The 23,258-nt window shown below is 41.5% G+C and overlaps 1 protein-coding gene across 1 annotated transcript in view; it reads left to right on the plus strand.

Annotated features, from left to right (window-relative positions):
- crlf3 (cytokine receptor-like factor 3) overlaps positions 1–23,258 on the plus strand; it is a 143,761-nt gene that overhangs the window by 662 nt on the left and 119,841 nt on the right. The window lies entirely within an intron of this gene.

The following is a 23,258-nucleotide window of genomic DNA, read 5'->3' on the forward strand; positions in this document are numbered from 1 at the left end:
GACTGTATCACAAACAGTACTGTATTTGCAAATCTGATATGTCATAAATGTATAGATGTAGCAGTACTGTCTATCTGTATGTCATGTATGTCATATATGTTATGATGAATTGAAAATGGGGGACCCTGATGTAAACAAGACGAAAGTCTTTCTCTGGTCTGCATCCCCTTAACAATTGTATGTATTGAGCTGTACTGTACTGTACCCATTCTGCAATCTGTTAATAAACTTTTCAATCAATCAATCAAAACTGTCGACTGGGTAGTTTCAACAGGCTTTCAACAATTTATGTTTTAATTTGTAGGTAGCTAGCGGTAACAGTTAAAGGTAGAATCTGTAATTTTGTCAAACAGCGACCTCTATGCAAAATAGCCCCTCTTGGTATTTCACTTTGTTTACATGATTGATTGATTGATTGATTGATTGATTAACAGATTGCAGAATGGGTACAGTACAGTACAGCTCAATACATACAATTGTTAAGGGGATGCAGACCAGGGCAGGGTCCCCCATTTTCAATTCATCATAACATATATGACACACACGACATACAGATAGACAGTACTGCTACATTTATGACATACCAGATTTGCAAATACAGTACTGTTTGTGATACAAAAAGAGTCCAGAAAAGAGAGCACACATTTGACGTAGAAACTGTACATTGGAGGAGGTTGGGTAGGTGGGGTTGGGTGGGTGGGGGGGGGTCCGGGGGAACTGTACATTGGAGGTGGTTGTTTTGGTCTGATGTGTAGGTTGGAGTTGAGTGGGTGTAGTAGGGGAGATGTTGCTACTGCTGAGTCACCACACCTCAGACTTTGCCAAGAGAGGTCTGGAGAAAGTCTCATTATAATAAGTTACAAAACTCCAACCCACACTTCAGACCAAAACGTGTAAACAAAGTGCAATAACAAGTATGGCTGCAGTATTACATATTCTACCTTAGTACCTTTAGAGTTAAGCTATGTTTATAATTAAACTTTTAGGGGAATATTATGACGAGTTACGGATTTGCAGCTTGGCAAAATGATCCCTGCTTAACTGTGTTGAGAAGTTACTGACATATAGACTAGAGTCTATAATGGACTGTCAAAGTGCTACTGTACTCTGCATGCAGCTCTCTACAGGGGAGTATGGTAGGTACTGTAACTTCTTGGGGGGGATTATTTCAGAATAGCCCAAACCAACTAGAAAAACTCTGGCCTATAGGCTAAACATGCCCGCAAATACAGTCTATCACATACAGTATTATTATACATGGAAACATTCCTCTCTCTCTCTCTCTCTCCCTCTCTCTCTTTCTCTTTGTCTCTGTCTCTCTTTTTCTAAATGACCTGGTTGGTAATAATTCTCCCACGCTGTTGTTGTGTGTGGTGAATTGGTGATACTATCGTGATTGGTTAAATCCCTGGTGGTGTGTGTACACACACACACACACACACACACACACACACACACACACACACACACACACACACACACATGCATGTGCACACTCAGGCCATGTTTAGACGGGAACGCTCGCTGGTGAAACCGGCAAAATATTTCTTCGAATGTGCCCTTTGTTTATACGGCAACAGCGTTTTTGCGGGGAGAATCCGCAAAAAAGTGAGACCACCTTCCTGGGTGGAAATCCTAGAAACGATAAACCTTCGCGCTCTCATCTGAACAGTCAAACCGCATAAAACTATGACGAAAGGGTTCTCAAGGCTCTCGTCGCGTACTGCTTACATCACAGGCATGCGCCAGTAGCCTAGAAGCGTAAACAAAGCAGGATACAATCCTACCTGGAGGGGAGGGAACAGATGGTGGAAGTAAACGGTACCCTATCCCCCCCTCTCACAGTGAGCTGTGGTGTTCCACAAGGAAGCATACTAGGACCGCTACTATTCCTAATTTATGCAAATGACATGTCGTCAGCTTGTGACTGCAACTTGTTCCTGTTTGCGGACGACTCAGCCCTGCTGGTCTCTGACAAGAACAAGTTACAGGTTGAAAAAGCCCTCAGCTCGGAACTAGGCAAAATCTGCATATGGCTCGCCGACAACAAACTATCATTACACATGGGCAAAACAGAGTCCATTCTCTTCGGTTCAAATAACAAACTCAGCAAGACCGACGGCTTCTCGGTTACAGTGGGTGACAATATTATCACAAGGAAAGATGAAATTACCTACCTGGGTTCCATCCTAGAGGCTAATCTTTCCTGTGACAAAATGGCATCCAATGTAATAAAAAAAGTCAACCAACGAACGCGATTCTTGTACCGGATCTCCTCTCTGGTAAACAAGAATACCCTGAAGACTCTAGCAGGAGCACTCATTCAAGGGTACTACGACTATGCTTGCACCTCATGGTACCAAAGCACCTCAAAGGCACTAAAAAACAAATTACAAACATCTCAAAACAAGCTAGTCAGACTACTACTTGACCTGACTCCTAGAACCCACCTCACCCCTGCCCACTTTGACAACCTAGGATGGCTTAGAGTAGACGACAGAGTATAGCAACTTGCAATGGGCCTGGTCTACAAGATACACTACGCGACCAAGGTACCCATGTACATGTCAAAATACTTCCCAAAGGTCAGTGAATACCACGATCACAACACCAGAGGGAGCTCCACAAATCATGTAAAACCCAGATTCGGCTCAAACAAGGGACTAAACACGTTTCGCAATTATGCCACATCAATGTGGAACGCCCTGCCTAAAGCTGTAAAGGAATGTGAATCACTACCCACCTTCAAAAACACTCTCAAAAAACACCTACGTGAGACTGCAATTCGAAACTGGCCCCTACAAATGTCCTAACCTAGTTGTACAGTAAATTACCAAGTAAGGCTTTGTCAATATTCCAATGTACAGTGTAAAATGTGTGTGTGTCCCCTACCCAACCCACCCCCCCCCCCCCCCCCACCTCCAATGTACAGCCCTCACCCAACCCACCCAACCCCACCCCACCAACCTCCTCCAATGTACAGTTTCTACGCCAAATGTATATACACTCCTTTTCTGGACACTTTTGTATCACAAACAGTACTGTATTTGCAAATCTGATATGTCATAAATGTATAGATGTAGCAGTACTGTCTATCTGTATGTCATGTATGTCATATATGTTATGATGAATTGAAAATGGGGGACCCTGATGTAAACAAGACGAAAGTCTTTCTCTGGTCTGCATCCCCTTAACAATTGTATGTATTGAGATGTACTGTACTGTACCCATTCTGCAATCTGTTAATAAACTTTTCAATCAATCAATCAATCAAGCATGTCTGATTCTATCCATGGCGATCACCTGAAGGCTACATTGGCAGTACTTTTAAATACACAAGAATCTGTCCCGCAGCTATCACAACTATTAGTGACTGGAGCCACTGTCTGTGAGTGACTCTGCTTTGGTCCAATCACATTCCCCCACCCACAGTCTGCGAATCAGAGGCAGAGTAGGGCGGGTCTTCACAGCACGTCATGTGACATATGCGCCAATCGTGTGACAGCGGGGCTCCGTCGTCTCGAGTCGTTACAGCCTCGTCTGCACGCAGAATTCCATCCCAAAACACTAGTCTAAACGCAACATTAAAAGTGAGACCGCAAGACTACTTTTGCGGTTTCTGTTCAGACTCTCTCCGTCTAAACATGAGAGGGAGAGAGAGGGAAGAAGAAGAGGGAGAGAGTGGCAAGAAGAGGAGGGGGAGACAGGAGAAAAAAGAGAGGGGAGAGAGAAAGAGAGAGGGGTTGAGCATTCAATATTTCAAAATTATTTCACACACATGGTTCAACAGTGTTATGAAACATATCCTGTGAGTTTTATACACTTTAGACATCATCAGAATGATAAACTGTGTCTAGAGATTTCAGAGTGGAAGGAGCAGCACTTCTATACAGTAAATCACATCTCCATAATACAGGCCAGATCTAAAAACTGCTTCAATGACCCTCTATCTGCTAATCATTGGGAAACTGGTTCTATTCCTGTACAATGAGCCAATCTTGTGCTGCAATTTACTGACAAGATTGTCTATATCATATGGTACTTAAATACAGGCCTGTACACTGCAATGATATGATCGCAAATTGCCCCCTAATTTGGTCCGTGCGAGTTTAAAATAATATCTGGGGGCAAGCTTGCGAGTGGTGATTTCAACCCTTCATTCGCATTTCACTCCTAAATTAATCCATACAAATTGTAGTAAAACATTAGCCTACAACCAGGGCTGTACAGTGCAATATAATGTTGCGGTTGTAATTTCATTAGACAGACCAGCGCGGACCTTTAATAACATGCAATTTAATTGACACGAGCAATGAGCTAACGGTAGCTTCTAACCAAGGTCTCCATTAGGATTATGCTAAGCTAACTAGCGATCTCTGCTAACCCTGGAAAACGGTCAAAGCGGACTCCACAAGACTAGTTCCATTCGTGAGGAAAGGGGGTGGGCTATATTGACAACGCTTGACAACAGAAGTTTAAACATAACTTCATATTTATTGGTTATTCGTTTCTGTATATCATTCAATTCCCATCTCTGTGTGTCTCCATCTCTTCCTGTTTACATTCGAGTGTGACGTCATCACCTACGGCAGCTTAGACCTTAGAGACGATCAAAACCTGAAGGGAGGGGGCTCTCTCTCTCTCCTCTCTCCTCTCTCCTCTCTCCTCTCTCCTCTCTCCTCTCCTCTCTCTCTCTACATTCAATGATTTAAAGTAGCCAAATGTTACACACAGTATAAATACTAACTGGATAGTTGATGATATAAACATTTAATTTCATTATCTGAAATATTCTAAAATCATTAAGTCTGTGTGATTATTATTTTCTCACAGTAGTGTGTGTATATATATATATATATATATATATGTGTGTGTGTGTGTGTGTGTTTGGCTAAAGTGGATAGAAAACACAGTACTGTGTAAAAGGCACCCAAGAGTTTTTATATAAATTGTCTTAGATGTAAATAATTGTCAGTGTCAGTAGACTACTCTTAGTACATTTTCATTAAATTATTTTTTAAAGCATCTTCATGGTTTAATAATGCAAACATATGTTGCAGGGACTTCTTATAATCATCATATTGGCGTGACTGTATGCATCAAAGGGTTCAATCAAGCATTTTTAAGTGCTTTAGAGGAAATGTCAAAATATCGCGATATCATTTAGAGGCCATATCGCCCAGCCCTATTATAATGGTAAAATAGTTATTTAAAAATGTGCCCCTAAAAAATATTCTTTGCCCCTAAATTTCTCATTTAGGGGCAAGTGTGCCCCTAGTGAAAAAGCTTAGCGTACAGCCCTGCTTAAATATGTACATTTCTCATCAAGCCAGTATGCCAAGATATTTGTATTCTGTAACTTTTTCAATGTCAGACCCATTCAGTCGATATGCAAATAATTGCCAAACAATAGTCCAGTGCTTCTCAAACGTTTTCTGTCAGGCCCCCCTTTGGCGGACCAAAATATTTTGGCCCCCCCCCTCGCCCCAACAAAATAGTCATGAAATGGGCCATGTTTAAATTTATTGAAATAACACCAATATCGTGACCTTTCAAATTGGCCCTATATTTTGTTTTCAGAGCTGTCATGGAAGCCAGCTTCACACAGATACTGTATGTGGTGCTGAATGGTATCAACACCTTAACTGCTGCATCATGAGATACTTGGTACTCAGCACCACACTCTGAAACTAGCTCTCTAGGTGGTATCAGATGAGATTTCAAATAGTTCTTCCAAGAGTTTGGATGGAGATGTGTCAGGAAGCTTTGTCTCAATGTTGTCTGTAAAGGTTTTTTTTATCCAGAGTAACTTGGTGATCCTTTTTTGTGTTTTATTAAATAATGATTTTCAGATTTTGAGAAATGGTATTTTCATGGAGAACAGTGCAGCTGCAACAGATAGGCGCGCCCCCCACTTTGAGAAACACTGCAATAGTCCCAGAGAACATCATTCATTTTGCACTGGGTCAACAATACAATACAAGGCTCAAAACTAACTTTCTAAATACATATTTGAATCGTTGAAGGATACATTGATCGCCCAAAAAAAAAGAAAAAAAAATATTTTTTGTAATTATTATTATTGAGTTGTTTTACATTATCTAGACATCATCTATAATCATATCAGATACTCAATAAAGATAAGAAAGATTGAAATTCAATTGAATTTGAGAAAAAGCTGACTAATGCATTAGGCAATAAATTAGGCTTATAATGAAGAAAAAAATAGAGATGCCTTCCCAAATAGAAAAGTTTAAATATCCAATATCGTTAATATAAATAAGACAGGATTGATCCCTGCGGGACACCTTTTGTGCATGGACGGGACACCTTTTTATTACATATTTCTTTTACAATCTCTCATTAAACACTGTGCAAAGTTAGCTTGGTGTATTGAACACACTAGGGGTGCACAGATGTATCGGTCGGGTATCGGTATCGGCCGATAAGTGCCTTGTTGATGTGCCGATGGCAGTAGCCGATAAATTTAGTCGCGTCCTGCACAACGGCGCCACCCCCAGTCCCCCACACACACACACAAGCTACTGCATCAAAGTTACTACTAAATATTCAACATTCTCTTTTGAGACTCCGCTTCAGACTCTTATCATTTGGCACTAAAAGCTAAACATTGTCACCGATATGGCTGTCCGCAACATGTCATTAATTGTGTACGCGAGGTGGTCGCTCAGTGACTACGTTAACATGAGCTAGGTTAGCTAGCATGAGCTACCGGCAGATGGAAGACTAACGTTACTGGTGAAAATGTGATTTACGTTGGAATACTCCTTATATACAGTAGTTTCATTAAAAAAAAGAAGAAAAATTACAAAAAAAATCTAAAAAAAAATTACAAATACTTTTACGGTATCGGCCGATTGTGTTAGTTGAACAATCGGTATCGGTGTCCAATTTTCATATCGGTGCATCCCTAGAACACACACACACAGAGGGAGAGAGAAAAGCAAGCACACAAATGCAAGTTGTTTATCAGCCTCTGAATCGGCTAGGCCTGCCACGATAACACATTTTTCTGGGCGATTAATTGCCCCCAAAAATATCGCGATAAGCGATATTATTGCGACCGGTTAGAGAATCTTTTTTGGAGGAATTTATTTCCCAAAAGTTCTCAATTTTCTTTTAAAAATTCACTAATATAATGATAATAGCATAATAATGCAAGGACACCGTTTCAAAGTGCAATAAACTTTATTTAACATTGGAAGACATTTTAAATATCCTAAATAAAAAAATGCTCAGTTTGATTGTTTATTATAAAACAAACTGAAACTGGAAACAAGCCCTCTGTCTGGCTTTTTGTGTCATCCTTTTAACATGTACATGTATTATTAATGTACCTTGCGCCGCGGTACCATGTACAAAATGTTAATAAAGTGAGGAAAAAACTGGAAACGTAATAAATAAAAAGGCAATAATCAAATAAACACAAATATATACTATCTCTATTGGAATGGAGACTTCAGCACAGGATAAACTAGGGATGGGCAAAAATAATCCAGATCGATTGATCACATGATGTACTCGAGTACTCGTGGAGGAAAGCGCTGTACAAAATAAACGTATTTTCCGGTGTTTTAGACTTTTATTTAATGAAGCCCACCGCTCCGTCTTTTCCGGTGTTTTAGACTTTTATTTTGAAGCCCACCGACCGGAGCGGAAGTATTGTTGTTATTATCCTAGCAGCACCTATGAGCGGCCAACTTGTCTCGTCCGGTTTTGTGTTTTTGAGCTAATGATAAAACAAATGTTGAGATTGTTGGTGAGGCCTAACAAAATTAATAGTTGGTTTCAGGTTGCCGACCGACCCTGCCGATTTAGGTGCGACCCAATATATTTTATGAGTTTTTAGAAAAAATTATTTAAAAAAAAAAAAAAAAAAAAAAAAAAAAAATCTTTTTAATAAAGTTTCATAGAAATCTTAGTCAAACATTTAGTATTATGGATATTAAACATGCTGGCAGAGTACATGCATCCATGTTGTTGTGAACATTTTAATTAAATAAAGAAATTCCCTATCCATAGTCGCCGTGGGAAAGAATAAAATAAAAAAATAAAATAAAATAAATTCCCTACCTACCCATGGCCAAACTGACAACCAACCTGAAACCAACTATTAATTTTGTTAGGCCTGAACAACTAACTTTAGGTTAGTTTTAACATTAGCTACTAACGTTAGATGCAGCTACTACAGGCAATCAACGATGAGGAGGAAGCATCAAAGCCGTATATAATAGAATAGCCGTGGTGCGTAGGCACTACAGCACAATTCGATTACCTGTTATAATAAATAAATTCATGTTTAACTTGTCCCTGTGTCCAGTCCTTTGACTAGCCCCACCCGTTCATTGTAAACAATGATGCATGTAATTCTATTAACGTTATTCTGTGTTGTAGCTATGCTATACGTTGTATTTCATTTGTTAGCTATTTAGCTAATGTTGTTAGCATTGAATGAGCATCATTGACAGGGGAGGAAACTAACTTTTTGGCTTACCAGCCAACTGGCGAGTAGATGATTTTTTTTACCAGCCAAACTGATTTGTTTACCAGCCAAAAATAAAATCGCTAATTGTGATAATTACTTCTTTGTATGTCTTCGTCTAAATTGATTTTCAATCATAGTAATAATCACACCGTGTCTCTACTCGTTAAAATATTTATTAGCATAAAACATGAATAAGTGTCTCTACTCTCCACAATATTAGCATACAACATGTATTAATCACACTGTCTCTACTCTTCAAAATATTAGGATATCACATATTAACATGAAAGAGGGAACTATTCTGGACTGGGTTGGGCTGAACTGGGCAGTGAAAGATGCTGGGCTGGACTGGGTTGGACTGAGTTGGGCAGTGAAAGAACCAAGCATTTCACTGTAATGTAATAGCTAAATAAAACAACTTGACTTGTTACATTTGCACTCTGGTTGTATGCCAAATGTATTCTGGTTGTACTGTACTTGTGCTGTAAGATGACGCTAGGGGTTCAGCAGGTGTATTCTGAATGACTAGTATGACAACATCACCGTTGTGAAGGGCATATGGGCGAGTGGTGATATGGGGGGAAACCCGGTAATAATAAAATGTCACTCGGCTGCATTTAAGCAAAGCCGCTCAGTATAGTCCACTATGTTGAACGCGCGTTATGGTAGCTTGTTACATGCTAGGTAGCTAGCCGGCTAATGCTGGTTGACTTGTCATTCTCATCCGACTCGAAGGAGACGCGTCGCATGCTGTTGTTCGCCCCCATGTCAGACCGCACTGATATCCGAAAGCGACGACTCTACATGCAATTATTTTCATCCACTGATGTGTTTTTGTCTAAGTTTGTCTACGTTGTCAAGCCGGTGGCAGGAGTCTGTAGGTCCGCGCGCAGTGATCTGTCCACTTCCCCTAGATGGGCGGCATCTTCTAGAAAATGAGTGTTCATTGGAGGAGCTTAGAGCGCATCTGTACAACGATGATGTTCATTGGTTATGGTTGGATTATTATGAGGCGCAAATGGGAGGAATCAAGGGGGGAGCCAGAGTTCGGCTTGTGCCAGTGAGCGAATCAGCAGATTGCAGAATGATTTTTTTGTTTTGTTTTGTAATTACTAGTACTCGCCAGACTGGCGAGTGCTCTTCATGAATTACTCGCCAAACGTAAAAAATACTCGCAATTGGTGACTAAAGTGGCCTAATTTCCTCCCCTGAGCATCAACGAACACTAGATCTTTAATCTTTATTTAGCAGTCCAGTTTCTCCGGGCAGTAGCGAGTAACTACTTGGGTCTAAAAATAGCTAACGTTACACTACAAATAATGCTACTTGGTTAAAAGGAGCAACACTATTGAGAAATGTAGTTAAGCTATGTGGCGTTTCCCCACGGACTCCCGTGCTGTGCTCTGTAGTAAGGCCCCCCACACGGAGAGTGACTGACGAGGGGTACTGGTTCCGCCTCATTAAAACAAACTTGCAAATAGCAATTAATCGCGCCCGTCAAAATCATTGCATTAATTTTAATTATTGCGCCGATTAATCGATTTATTGCTTATCGCGGCAGGCCTAGAATCGGCCAATGCCAAAAGATGCAGATTATCTTTTTTTTTATCTACTTTTTCTCCCCATTTTTCTATTTTTCTCCTGTCCCCAATTTCGCATTGTCCAATTCTACCCTCCCCTGTCTCGAACGTTGTTAGGCCATGCCTCCCACAAGCCGGCTGCAATGTGGACGAAGCCTTGCATCACGTGTCCCCTCCGGTACTCGAGGAGGCAGCCGTCGCATCTTTTCACCTGCACAGCGCTTTCTCTCAGCGGCGAGGGTCTGCGTGGGAGGGACACGCCGCCCTTGTCGCTTCCTGATTCTACTGCGCAGGCGCACCAACCGACCTGTAGGAGTCGCTGTCCACAACGTCCGATCCCCACCCACCAGCTTCCCACCCCCTAATACTGCCAATTGTATTAGTATGAACGACCAGCCAAGCTGGGCTCGAACCCAGCATCTCCTGCGTTGGTGGCGAGCGCCTTGCCCACTGCGCCACCTAGCCGCCCCTAGATGCAGATTATCTTAAAATATAAAATATCGTCCGGGCGGCTACGTGGCGTAGTGGGCAAGGCGCTCGCCACGAATGACGGAGACGCTGGGCTTGCCTGTTCGAGCCCAGCGCTCCACATTGCTTTCAGTTTAGCTTGTCGTTCATACTAATACACATTGGCCGTATTAGGGGGTGGGAAACTGATGGGTGGGGATCGGGCGTTGTGGACAGCGACTCCTACAGGTCGGTTGGTGCGCCTGCGCAGTAGAATCAGGAAGTGTCGGGGGCAGCGTGAGCCTCCCACGTTACTCCTCGCCACTGAGAGATCGAGCTGCGCAGGTGAAAAGATGCGACTGTTGTTACCTCAAGTACCGGAGGGGACTTGTGCTATGTATGACTTAGTCCACATTGCAGCCGGCTTGTGGGAGGCAAGAAACAGCGTTCGTGACAGGGGAGGGTTGAATTGGATGATACGAAATTGGGATGGGAGAAAATATAGAAAATGGGAGAAAAAGTGGATAAAAAAATATATATATAAAATATCGTCCCAATTATATATCACTAGTAGAGTATCACTATATCACTCGACATCGACAGGACAGTTTGGTGATGATCAGTCTATAGTTATGTAGGACACTTCTACTAGAGCCATATGAAATCCGTTTTATTTTTTTCCAAATTCCATTTTATTTTTTTCCAAATTCCGTTTTTTTCGTTTTAATATTTCAGAATTCTGTATTTTGCTTTGTACGCTCATTTTACCATCAGAAATAGTGTCTAATAAGTGGGAATGAATAAATGTCCACAATTTAATAAGATATAACAGTCCATTTAATAGGGCTGTCTTAAATACTTCGAAGCTTCGTTCGATGGGCATGGGATTCGAATATGAAAATAAAATTCGATTAAAAAATAAATAAAAAATTATATATATTTTTGCTAAATCAACTCTGCCTCTCTTTGTTAACTACAACAAGCAATGCTGTTTGTTATTTAAGATGAGGTCGGACTCGGCACTGACAGATTTGTGTTCATTGTGCTGCTTTTATAAAGCCTCAAATGACGGCTTACAATATTTCATGAAAGCAAAGTGTTTTGTTTGTCTAAGATTTAAAAAGGTTTAAACTTTACAGCACTGACAAAGTTGAACAAAGTGCTGTACAAGTCCCAAAAAAAAAAAAAAATAATAATAATAATTTTAATTTTCTTTTTTTATATAGTTTATTCAATTTTTATTGCTCAATTCCGCGATTCCGTCCGCGATTCCGTGATCGCGGATTCCATATTGCTCTAACTTCTACCTCCACCTTTATGTAATGGAGATACATGGTTCACGTGAGCTGACAGAGATGGCAGAATAGTTTACTCCGCGCAATACTCTCCCTCCGTTGTTTAAAAAGTTTGTAAATATACAGGAATTCTACAGAAAGTAAAGAGTTGCAAATGCCACCTAAAAGCGGCAAAGACAATTTTAAAGGCAAATCAAACGCAGACAAGAAGCATGAGTGAAAATGATAAACCTGTGTGGGCTGATTACATGGGCACGGCTTTGACCAAACATTTCGCTATTGCTGAACAAAACTCCCATGAGCACTTCCATCGCTTAGAGTTGTATATACAGAAAATAAACAAGGACTTTAAAAAGATCAAGACGGATGCTACGGCTTTGGATTCTAGAGTTTCACTTTCAATAACGGAACAAACTGCCGTCAATTCCAAAGAGAAACTTGATCAATTGGAGATTAAATAGTCTATTCTAGAGGACGGGGGAAGAAGGGACAATTTATAAATTTGGGCTTAAAAGAGAAGACCGAAATCTCACCATTCAGATCCCCACATGGTTCCCGTCCGCTTCTCAAAGTATTACTAACCTGGAAACAGTGTTGTAGTACTCGAGTCCAGGACTCGGACCTGGACTTGACCACTGATGACTTGGACTCGAGCATTGACTGCATTCGGACTCTGAAGGTGCAGGCGAGGACTCGGACTTGTTAATTGATAAATAGTTATTTATTTATTATTTATTTTGTAATAGGCCCTAATCATTTGGCATAAGATATTGATGGCTATATTAACTGTAACATTATTTAATTTTGTGCAAGGGCAGACACGCGTGTTCCACCTACATGCGGATTCACGTCGATACCCTCATGTTCAGTACTTAAGATGCCTAAAGAGATGCCCCAAATCGTGCGCTTTTCTTACACAGATTTTACATCAAATTCCAGATTTCCAAAGAGCACTACTAGATGTTCGATATGTAAACAAACTATTGAAGAGAAGACTGAGACAACCTCAAATTTCAACAGACATCTGTGAAGTGGACTCAACCTTGATGACTTTAACTTGGACTCGGACTCAACACTGGGGACTTAAGACTCGACTCGGACTCGAGATTTAGTGACTCGACTCGATGAGAAGGCATCGAATAGGCTGACCCCGCAGTGACTTCAAGCCGAGAATCCTGTTAAAGCTCCTGAGATCTACTGATGGAGACCTAATCCTGGAGGCATCAAGGAAAGCACCGCTGGAGATCAATGGCCAACAGATCCGGATCACTCCCAACTTCAGTGCATATGCCCGGGAGAGACACAAGCCCTGCTATGCGGTGATGGATCGGGTGCGCAAAGCTGGGTTCATGGCTTTCCTCATCTACCCAGCGACTATCAAACTCATGCATTTAGAAGATGTTGCCAAGGCAGAACGTTTCCTTGGACCCGAGGAGGGCGTTTGATTCCCAAACTCTTGATTTTGGGAAGGCTACTTTTATTTTTATTTTTGGGTGGTGGGTGGCAGTTCATGGATAAACACGTTTATTTTTTTTATTTTTTTTAATTATCTTTCTTCCCCTCCTTTTTCCCGATTTTCTCCCATCCCACCCTTCCTGGTTGTTGCGTACTTTCCCCTACTGTTGGTCCGGGAGACCGGAGACTGTCACATGCTTTCCTCCGACGCATGTGCAGCCTGGGGCAGGCCAACCTGGCCGCGCAGGTTCTCACCGGGGAGAGTGTAGCGTGTGGGAGGCCACACTATCTCTCCTCAGATCCAACCCTCGCTGAGCAGGCGCCCCGACCGAACTGTAGGGGTCGCTGTCCACAACGCCCAGGACCCACCCTTCAGCTTCCCACCCCCTGATACAGCCAATTGTATCAGCGTGAGAGGACAGCCAAGCTGATAGCAACGCCGGGAGCTGGATTCGAACAGGCGAATCCTAGTGTCTCCCGGTGTTGGTGACGAACGTAATCTCCGTGCGCCACCTGCCCCCCCGGATAAACACGTTTCTGACGCCCAATGGTTGAGTGCCAATCACTGGCACTGATTAACACGTTTCTGGATCGTTATTCCTTTTATTTGCTATTTCCATTGATAATTCATCCGGGCAGCCTGTGCAGGCTGTCCTGAATGGGTCTGAGATCGCAAACGTCCAATACCGCCGCCTAACGCCTTGCGGCCACTATTGCACATCCTTGGATTGTCTCTGGCTCAGCCTGTATGTTGATCTAACAAATCCAGTCCGGGTTTTCCTACTCAGGCAGTAGCAACGTTTATAACACATGGATTGGGGAGAATCAAGCATTGTGGATTCATGTACTTTCGTGGATTATCTTGGCAACACGATTGAGATCAATACTTGGAATGGCGATCAGATAATTGGATTATTCTTTTTGCAGTACATCCTAGTGTTGTCACGATACTGGAATTTCGACTTCGATACGATACCTTGAAAAGTATCGATACTTCAATACCATTTCGATACCAAAAAAAAAAAAAATAATAATAATAATATATATATATCTTTTTCTTTTTTTAAACACATTTTGCTTTTGTTGCTGGTTGATTCTCTCTGGTACTATAAGAGAAGATGAATATAACACTTTTAAAACCCTTTGTTTATCTTTAGATCAGACATTTAAAAATTCATCTCACTTCAATCATTTTTATTGCAGATGCAGAACATGGTATTTTCTCAAGCAGACAGATGTAAACACTGTAATCTGTGTTGCATGTACCTGACAAACTGAACTGTTTGTATTACAGTTAGTACCAGAGAGAGAGACACATTTAGTAACGTTACATTTTCAACAAGATTGCTGCTATGGAAACGGGGTAACGTTAACCTTATGTCGACTGTAGTATGTATGACCTCGACATAACGTTTAAACGTTAACGTTACTCCGTTTCCATGCAGTAATTATAAAGGTGGCCAGCTAAGCTAACGGAGCTAACGTTAGCTGATAGCTGTAACGTTACTAACAACGAATCAGCTGTTGATATTATGCGCCATCAGTAGACAACGTATCATGTATTAAACTAGAGTTAATGGTTTAATGCTTCAGTCACAGTGACGTTGAAAGAGCAGCTGTCACGAACCTCTTTCATTTCTTTATGGAGATCCGCGTTGGCACTGCTTTGTAACACCGCTTGCAAATAGCATTGGGGCATCTTTAGCTTGTCCTTCGTTGTTTACTTCAAACCCGAAGTACCTCCAAACAGCACTTCTGCTGTTTTCTTTATCCACAAGCACAAGTTGCGGAGGCTCTGCATTTGCCATCTTCAGCTAAAATGTTTGTTTACAAACTGAAGACGGCTCTGTGAGGGGGAGGGCTGGAGGAGGCAGAGGGGCAAGCGTGCTCTGAACAGCGTGTCAACAACTTGCGGTAGAACACTGGCCAGCTGGTACCGATACTGCAGAAAGTATCGGTATTTCGGGAAATTAGTATCGAAACCATTTTAAATATTCAGTATCGATATGTATCGATACTTCGATATTTTTGACAACACTAGTACATCCTAGTCAAGGTAATATAGGGCTGGATGGTATGGTCTAAAATTTATATCCCTGTATAATTTGAAGCATATCAAGCATATTGAAGGGGTAAAACACTGGTATGGCAGCTATTACTATACTCTTGTATTACTAGGACATATTTCACATAGTACAGAGGTATTTTAAGAACATTTATTGTGCAACACTGCAATAGAAATATGCAAAACCTTTTTTTGTCGTTAACTTAAAACGTAAATAATACAAAATAATCAAATGATTCTGTTACAGCTGCTGAGCTATTGTGACGGATCATATTGGTCTGCGTTGTGTTGTTGTTAAATGTTAATGTCCCGAGGGGGAGTCGAACAGGGGCGCTCCCGCGCCGCGGGCGACGACACAGGCCGCTGCACTAAGAAGTGGATCCACACCTATGTACCGTACCTATGCGTCTGTTAACCCTGTTATGAGGAAGTGAGTTTAACTTACCAGCCCGTAATGCCACAGTCACTTGTCAACACTTGTTACACCCCTGTTTCTGTGACTGTGGATAGACTCACTGGCTTCCCCGTTACACTATACTATAGCTAATGTCCATCAATATCTTCCTTTTTAATGAAATGGGTTCAAAAATCGAATCAGGATTGTTAGCAGAGAGAGAGGGAGGGAGGGGGCTGCTAGAGGGAGCTAACGTTAACGTGTAGGCTACATCAACAGGCTGCTAGGAGTGGAGCTAACGTTAGCTTTCTGAGTCTACATCAACAGTTAACATTACATAAGGTTTTAGCGCGACGTGGGCATTCCAGAATGGCGAGGATGCAAAACATGTTAGACCATTGGACTCGTCGCAGAGTTTACATTACACATAGAAACTGCGCGTTGTCACACAGCCTTCAAACGCAGGGCAGAAGAGCTAGTTTGCTTCTAGAATTGAAGGTCCGCTCTGCTCTGTCTATTATGAAATGACGATTGCGCGTTGACACGCCCACTACGCAAAGCCTCTGTGCTCCTAAATAATATTTTCCAGTTCGCACATATCTATTTTTAGGGGAAATTACGAGTGAAATAGTCACACTGTCGAGCCCTGGCTGTGGTTATGTGACGTCATTGCTATTTTAGAGCTGCTCTACCGGTTACAAGGTATAGTCAAAATCCATACCGTAGCGCAAATTCATACCGTTTATTTATACCGTATACACCGTCCACCCCTAGTGCTATATGCAGGGAGCGAAATAAACTTTTTAACTCACCGGCCAGTGGCGGGTAGATGGGAAGAATCTACCCGCCAAGCATATTTCTTACCTGCCAAATTTTTTTCGATTAAAAAAAATATATATATATATATTTTATATAATTTTTTTTTAAATAAAATATATATATTATCTAATCATACTTGTAGTTGTATTATCTGCGAGACATCGCCACCACGCAATAAATCAAAATGCTCGCTATCTGCAAACAGCTCCACTGTCTGTGTGTATACTTGAGTAGCCTCCAGCTCCAGCAAGGATTCTCCGGCGCTGCAGCTAGACCCTATATTCAGCTAGACCCTACATTCAGCATGCAAGGATTCTCCGGCGATGCAGCTGGACCCTATTGGTATAATGTTACGGTTCTTTGGAAATCACATTCAACATGCCCTCAGCTAGAATACGCATTGAATCAATGTTATAAGACATTGATATCAGGAGCTATCTGTAGCTACTGCTAGCCCGCTAGATAACGTTAAGACAATTTAGTTTACTGGGACATATAGATCTAACGTGAGCTAGCTAACGTGAGCTAGCTAACGAGGGAACGGAGGTATTATGCACTCGAGTCGACTATTGCTGGAGCATTTGTTGATATCAGCAGCTATCAGTAGCTAGCCAGCTAGATACCGTTAGACAATGCCTCGTCATGTATTAAACTAAAAGTGAATAGTTGACTGGGTCATTGTTTAAACAGTAACGGTAGCTCATGGAGGTCCGCTCTTCTAGACTAGAGCAGACTGCCTCTGTGTTGATACGAGCAGAAGCCCTTAGCCAATAGTATCCCGCTGCAGGGCTGGGTGGATATGACTCGTTGCCACGTTTTTTTTCAAAATAAGAGTATCATACGAACCGAATGTTGCTAACTGCCGGAGCCATCGATATTATGACTGGAGATGCGCTTGGGGCGGAAATGAGACCCGCACAGATTTTCAAAATAAGAGTATCGTTATGAACTTGATTGATTGATTACACGCCACACGGCGGGCAGACCTCTCAGTGGGAGGCGCCAAACGTAAAAACTGAGCGCCAATGGCGGGTGGCGGGCTCTAAATTCGCCCCCCTGGCTATATGTTATCAATCTTGCGTTGATCCGAGCATGCCTTTATTGTGATCCGTGTGTGTCCTGTAATGTTACTCCACAACGTATGCTGTTGGTGACAATCGAAGCATTAACCCCCCCCCCCCCCCCCCCCACCCTTGCATGCATGCATGATGAAACATAATACATAATATTTCAGATTGATTGTTGATCCGAGGAATGGCATGCTTCCTAGTGAAATGCAATAAAACGCTGTTTAGCAGCGTTTCCTGGGATTACACAGAATTACTCTAAAACTATACTCATATTCACCACGGTATAAAACGGGAATGTATTGATGAAAAAAGTATCTGTTTCTTGCCTCTTGACCGGAAGAAACTGACAATTTACTATATTATTAGATCCATAGCTATAATATTTAATATAGTTTTAGCACTGCAAACACCGGCATGTACCCCTGTTCATTACAGTGCTGGCTAGGGATGGGTACCGAATTTGGTACTTTTAAAGGTACTTACCGAAACACGTCGGTACTACAGAGTATCGATTCACGTGAGATACCAAAAAATAAAAATGCTTTGTGGGGATAGAGGGGCGGGGGGCGTCAGGGTTGTTTGTGTGTACTTGTGGGTAGGGCTGACCTTCAACGTTTTTTTTGGCCATCGAAGCTTCGGGGCCGAGAATATTATAATTATTTTACTATATATATTTTAATATATTATATATTTTTTTTTATCTTATGTTGTGGGACTTGGACAGCACTTTGGTCAACTTTGTTGTTTTTAAATGTGCTCTATAAATAAAGTGGATTGGATTAATTAATTAAATTAATAATGAGTCGGGAGCTGCGCTGCCTGGGCGGCTGCTCTCCGTTACACAGCCAACAACATTACATTACATAATTATGTTGCAACCTTCGTCTATAAAGCAAACAATTATATCAAGAATCAAGAGGTTTATTTGTCACATACATACCACCAGGGCATACAGTGAAATGCGGGTGGTCATGCCTGCATCGATTGTGCAAAATACAATAATAAAAATAGGCATAAAAAAAAAGAAAATAGGTAAGACTAGGGCTGGGCGATATGACGATATTATATAAATATCGGGTACAGTTCATTAACGATACACTTTTTAAACGTATCGTGGATATCGTGATGTTTTGCCCAAGAGGCTTGTGTTGCGTCAATCTGGTCCACACGTTGACACTTTTGAACAGTGCCGCCCGACACACACACTACTGCATCAAAAGTTACTACTTATGATAACAAAGGCATTCGTTTTGTGGCATTAACGTTATATAGTTACACTTTCAATAACATCAGCGTATTTACATAGCAACGACCGAGGTCGACCTAGATATAGCAAGCATTAGCCGTTCATATCTCAGCCCGTGCTGACTCCGTTGTGCCCATTCTGCGGTCTGTTAATAACGTTTTCAATCAGACAGATGTATGGAAATGCTTTTATTATAACATCCGTTGCAGTAAAATCATTATGCCTCCAGTCGTTTAGTCATTCTGCAGAGCTAAAAGGTAAAAGTCGGCCGCGGCGAGCTACCGCTGCCATTGTTGTTTTCATTGAGCTCTCCAATAGCGGAAGTAAAAAATTTATACGCGCTTGCCGATTGGTGCTAAGAACAGCAGGGCGGGTGCAAGCGATGTGACGTAATTGGCAGACGCGACTGTCAATCAAAATGATTCTGTTTGCCGACTGAATGAATATAAACGTTATTAACAGATTGCAGCATAGGTACAATACAGTACAGCTCAATACAACAACAGTCAACAGTGGACTGGAGGATGCAGACCAGAGAAAGACTTTCGTCTTGTTTACATCAGGGTCCCCCATTTTCAATTCATCATATTTCGTATCTAAATCATATAATATCTCATTGCTAAATATATGCAATATATAATCTAATAATCCAATAATCTAAATCTAATATATAATATAAAAATGCTAAATGCATGGGTATTTTATTTTGTCTTTAATGTTAGCTTGCAAACTCAAATACTGTCTTGGTAAGCCTCATAATGAATTGTTTGGGGGAAAAAAAGAAAAACATCGTGATGCGTATCGTGTATCGCCGAAAGGTCAGAAAATATCGTGATATCATATTTAGGCCATATCGCCCAGCCCTAGGTAAGACACAAGATATGCATTATGCATGATAAAAAAGACATGCTAAGTTCCTGAGAAACTGGTTCCTATGTACACTACTATACAATATACAATTTTAACTCTTAAACTTTGATCGAACTTTCGATTCTTTGAACTTTAGATTCTTAGAACCAAACCACTGTTAGGAGCGTGCCCATCTTCCTGTATAACTGTACCTTGCTCCTTCATTCTAGAGGCCGATTTAGATAGATGGATACAAATCCCAAACTCCATACAGTCTCGATTCTCAATCATTAAAATGAATGTTTTGCCACGCATCAACTTCTACAGCTCCATGATCCCTCAGTCACCTCCAGTGGGGTATTGGGATAGGCTGCACTCAATGCTGTCTACATTTATTTGGAAGGGTAATTTCAGTATGGCGCTTGGTGAGCAACCACACCAAGATCAATCCAAAATTCCACCCCAATATCCCATTATTCCATAATTATGCTTTACTTTTGGGAGGGTGGCCTGTTTCATTTCCCCGCTGGTCTGACAAAGGGATACACACATTATTCAATATTACCAAAGATTTGAGCCTCCGTACATTTCAGGAACTACAGCAACAGTTTAATCTCCCAGGCACCGGGCACACAATTTCTATTTTATTTGCAGCTTTGATCTGCCTTGTGTGCTTATGGAGTTCCCTGGGGGGAAGAATTACCTCTGCATCCAATACATAGCATATATACAGGTCAGTCTACTCAAGGTTTGGTCTCCAAAACATACCAACATATCACTCTCATCAAGAAACCCAAACCACCAAATGATACACTATAATTTTACTCTCGGAATGTGTACCCCATGCAAATTCTGTAATTTTATGGAGATACATGAGCCATTTTCCAAGTACTAGGAACTATGCCTGTTGATAGAGAACGATGAAACACAGTACATGTGTTCTATGCTCTGTAATGAATGGAGCAGCTAGCCAGAGAAAAAAACTTCAAATGTATCCTCCGGTTGATTTCCTGCCATCAATGTGTGTGTGTGTGATTGATTGATTGATTGAAAAGTTTATTAACAGATTGCAGAATGGGTACAGTACAGTACATCTCAATACATACAATTGTTAAGGGGATGCAGACCAGAGAAAGACTTTCGTCTTGTTTCCACCAGGGTCCCCCATTTTCAATTCATCATAACATATATGACATACATGACATACAGATAGACAGTACTGCTACATCTATACATTTATGACATATCAGATTTGCAAATACAGTACTGTTTGTGATACAAAAGTGTCCAGAAAAGGAGTGTATATACATTTGGCGTAGAAACTGTACATTGGAGGAGGTTGGTGGGGTGGGGTTGGGTGGGTTGGGTGAGGGCTGTACATTGGAGGTGGGGGGGGGGGGGGGTTGGGTAGGGGACACACACACATTTTACACTGTACATTGGAATGTTGACAAAGCCTTACTTGGTCATTTACTGTACAACTAGGTTAGGACATTTGTAGGGGCCAGTTTCGAATTGCAGTCTCACGTAGGTGTTTTTTGAGAGTGTTTTTGAAGGTGGGTAGTGATTCACATTCCTTTACAGCTTTAGGCAGGGCGTTCCACATTGATGTGGCATAATTGCGAAACGTGTTTAGTCCCTTGTTTGAGCCGAATCTGGGTTTTACATGATTTGTGGAGCTCCCTCTGGTGTTGTGATCGTGGTATTCACTGACCTTTGGGAAGTATTTTGACATGTACATGGGTATCTTGGTCGCGTAGTGTATCTTGTAGACCAGGCCCATTGCAAGTTGCTGTACTCTGTCGTCTACTCTAAGCCATCCTAGGTTGTCAAAGTGGGCAGGGGTGAGGTGGGTTCTAGGAGTCAGGTCAAGTAGTAGTCTGACTAGCTTGTTTTGAGATGTTTGTAATTTGTTTTTTAGTGCCTTTGAGGTGCTTTGGTACCATGAGGTGCAAGCATAGTCGTAGTACCCTTGAATGAGTGCTCCTGCTAGAGTCTTCAGGGTATTCTTGTTTACCAGAGAGGAGATCCGGTACAAGTAAAGTGTGTGTAAGTAATAGTGTGTGTGTCTTAGTTCACTTTTAGATAACGAAGAGGGAAGTGGTATGGCCTAGTACAGTGTTTCTCAACTGGTGGGTCGCGGGCCATTTTGAGTGGGCCGTGGATGTATGTGTAAAAAAAATATATATATAATTTTATTTCTTTTTTATAATTTCTTTTTTGCACTACCTATCTTTGTGAAAGTGGCTTCTCAGCTCTGGTCCACTGAAGACAAAGCAGAGGAACAGATTGGACATTGATCATGACCTCAGAGTTGCTTTGTCTACCATCACCCCAGACTTTGAGACTCTTGTCGGGAGCAAACAACATCCCCAGTTATCCCTAGTTCCCTGGGATGTTAAGCTAAGAAGTCTGCTAAGAAGGATATATTATTATTATTATTATTATTATTATTATTATTATTATTATTATTATTATTATTATTATTATTATTATTATTATTATTATTATTATTATTATTATTATTATTATTATTTTATTTTATTGTGTTTTTAGCCCTAGTTGCACTTTTGTTGCAACCCCAGTTATCCCATTAGTCCCCCCCCCCCCAAACTTACTGTAGGTCTTCTAAGGTTTCTCTCCTCCACACTGCCTGTGGAGCATTTTTCCCTATTGTTAGGTTTTAGTGAGTTTTTCCTTACCCTCGCGTCGGGTATGTCTGGGAGTGCTTGCATTCTTTCATTTATTTGCATTTATTTAAAATTTGTTCTTGTTCTGTTCTTGACTTATTGTTAGGGATGGGTACCTTTCACATTTGAACCGGTACCTGTGAATCGATACCGGTACCCAACGGTACCTTTTTTCTGTACTTTAGTCTAAAAAAAATTATTTACCTACCTCAGGCCCCGTTTAGACGGAAACGCTAGCAGGTGAATCCGCAAAAATATTTTTTCGGATGTGCCTTTCGTTTATACGGAAACGGCGTTTTTACGGGGTGAAACCGCAAAAAAGTGAGACTACCTTCCAGGGTGGAATTCCTAGAAACGATAAACCTTTGCGCTCTCATCTAAACTGTCAAACCGCATAAAACGATGACGAAAGGGTTGTCAAGGCTCTGGTCGCGCGTACTGCTTACATCACAGGCATGCGCCAGTAGCCTAGAAGCGTAAACAAAGCATGTCTGATTCTATCCATGGCGATCACATGAAGGCTACATTGGCAGTACTTTTAAATACACAAGAATCTGTCCCGCGGCGTGACTGGACCCACTGTCTGTGAGTGACTCTGCTTTGGTCCAATCACATTCCCCACCCACAGTCTGCGAATCAGAGGCAGAGTAGGGCGGGTCTTCACAGCACGTCATGTGACATATGCGCCAATCGTGTGACAGCGGGGCTCAGTCGTCTCGAGTTGTTACAGCCTCGTCTGCACGGAGAATTCCATCCTAAAACGCTACGCAAAATTAAAAGTGAGAAAGACGACTTTTGCGGTTTCTGTTCAGACTCTCTCTGTCTAAACGTAGCCTCAGTCG

This window comes from Notolepis coatsorum (genome assembly GCF_963971535.1).
Source record: "Notolepis coatsorum genome assembly, chromosome: 14".
Lineage (NCBI taxonomy): Eukaryota > Metazoa > Chordata > Actinopteri > Aulopiformes > Paralepididae > Notolepis > Notolepis coatsorum.